Raw genomic sequence first — 2,650 nt, forward strand, 5'->3', positions numbered from 1 at the left:
TGTGCTGCAACAGAAACTACCTCTTAAGCTTAAAGATCCAGGAAGCTTTATGATACCTTGCACCATTGGCAATCTGTCATTCAACAAGTGTTTGTGTGACTTGGGAGCTAGCATCAATCTGATGCCCTTGTCAGTTTTCAAGAAACTTGGACTACCTGATCCAAAACCTGTTAACACGTCTTTGCAGTTGGATGATTGTTCCATCGCTTATCCACGAGGTATGGTGGAGGATGTCTTGGTCAAGGTGGACAAACTCATCTTCCCTGCTGATTTTGTCATTCTGGACTTTGAGGAAGATAAGAAGATTCCTATTATCTTGGGAACACCATTCTTCGCTATAAGATGAACTATGATCAATGTACAAAAAGGAGAGCTTATAATGAAGGTTCAAGATCAGGAGGTCACTTTTAATATGTTCAAGGCAATAAAGTTACCCACAGATAAAGAGCAGTGCTTTAAAATAGAGTAGGTAGACTCAGTCGTGAATTTGGAGCTTGAGCAATCACCAAAGTCAGATACCTTAGAGAGAGCCTTAATAGGGGGTGATAATGTAAGCATTAGTTTCCGTGAGTTCATATAGATTCATATAAATTCATGTTGCATGTTTAGTTGTATTTCATTCATATATTTGCATGATTGTTTATATAGGACATATTCATTTGTGTTTTTATGGGAGTTCATTTAGTTGCATGTGCATGCATATAACATGATTCCTTAGGTTGGGCTATTGCTATTTGATAAGTTGATGTTGATTTGAATGTGATGATGATGAATAGAGGGTTATTTAAGTCTTAATGAATTGATTTGCATGCCAGAAAAAAAATTCACAAGTCTTATAGGTTGCTTTTGAGCTAGATCATGATCATACTTGTTATTTGTTGAGATTTAATCACTTGATTATATCTAGAATTTTTGGTATTCTCGTAATGACAAAAGAACACTGATTTTTAAACTAGGGAAAAACTTGGATTTCATTGCTAGTTTTGAATAAGGCTAGGCGTCAAATGGCTAGTAGTCGGCTCATATTTTTATGAGTAGTCTAGGGTTGCATGAGATGGAGCAAAACACACTCATTCAGAAATTGTTGAAAAAAAAGAAAAAAAAGAATGAAAAAAGTATGTGTTTATGCATAATTGATCAAGAGTGAGCTCTTTAATACTTGAGTTATTAAGTTCTAGGGGACTTTGTGTGTAGTGAGCTAAGGCTTTGATAGTAAGGGATCCGCTAACCTAACACTCGTTATATGGGTATTATTGTATAACTCTTTTAGAACCTCATTCATTGCACGATCAAATTAGCATCCTTGTTATGTGTTCAATAATAGCATAAATCCTTGTATAACTCTAGTAGGAAGGAGGTGTTGTGAGTCATTATGCGTTTAACGTCTATTTTGTTTATAAACTTGTGATTGTTTTGATGATAGATAAGTTATGGTTATTGATCTAGTGTCGAGAGTATATATGTTAAGCATCCACACACGCACGTTCTGGATTGTGAGTTGGTTTGTGGTATTTATTCGAACTCTTTTTTAAGTCATTGCATTCTTAGAGGCATTAGCTTGTTGGTTGGTTATGGTTATTCTGAGGGGATCGATTGCATTATCATTTAATTGCATTCACGTAATTGCATTCACGCATTAGGTTTGTTTTGTAATTTTTGAGTCTGTTTATGCTTGAGGACAAGCATCGATTCAAGTTTGAGGGTGTGATAAGTGGATTTTATTCTACTTAGAACGCTTAATTATAGGCTTAAGTTGGTGTTTTGGACTCAAGTTATTAGTATTTTTGATGTGTTTTTGTGTTATTGCATTGCAGGCAATAGATCGAGGAAGAAAGAAGGTTTTCATTTAAATATGATAAAAATATGTAAGAATTGGAAGCCTAGTCCATCCTAAAGTTGTATAGAATCTCGTTAGATTCGTGTGGGCAGTTGAATCGCCAAATTCTGACGAGCAGAACTCAAGATACGACCAAAAGAAGAATCAGCAGAAAAATCCAAAAGTCAGGCGCGGCCGCCCCCAAAACCAGCGCGGCCGCCCCGCCTTTCTGCCAAAAAACCAGCACGCCCGCTGATTTAAGCGCGGCCTCCCCACCCTTTTTGCCCCTGAATCCTGATTTTAGTAGAATATGATGATTTTAAGGGTCCAGGTCCACTAGGGGCTTATATATACCAATAAAAAGACGTTTTTAACAACAAGGAGCCAAGGGAGAGCAATAAGAAGACCTAGAGAGCACGAGACGACTATGGAGAATAAGACTTTTGTTTTCTTTAGTATAGTTGATACTTGGATGCTTGTTTTCGATTTGTCTTTGAAACCTAATACTCTTATATTGTTTATTATCATGTTTTCATTGGAATCCATGGTAACGATGAGTTCGGTTATGAACTAATCATTATCGTGGGTATCTAACGGATTTACTTATGGATTTCTATAGTTAATTGTTTTAATATCTTGGTGTGTGGTGATTGATTGATATCCTAGTATTGGTTGTGCTTATTCGTCTTATGTGCGTAGCTAACATATAAGATAGCGTGTTAATTTCAATTGAAGCGACATTGAATATAGAGATTTAGAACTTGCCATGCTAGCATAGATTCATGTATAATTGTTATGCATGATTCATAGGTAATTTTAACTATCTTACTTGCC

The sequence above is a fragment of the Apium graveolens genome, unplaced genomic scaffold (assembly GCF_009905375.1).
Source record: "Apium graveolens cultivar Ventura unplaced genomic scaffold, ASM990537v1 ctg3037, whole genome shotgun sequence".
In the NCBI taxonomy this organism is placed as follows: Eukaryota; Viridiplantae; Streptophyta; class Magnoliopsida; order Apiales; family Apiaceae; genus Apium; species Apium graveolens.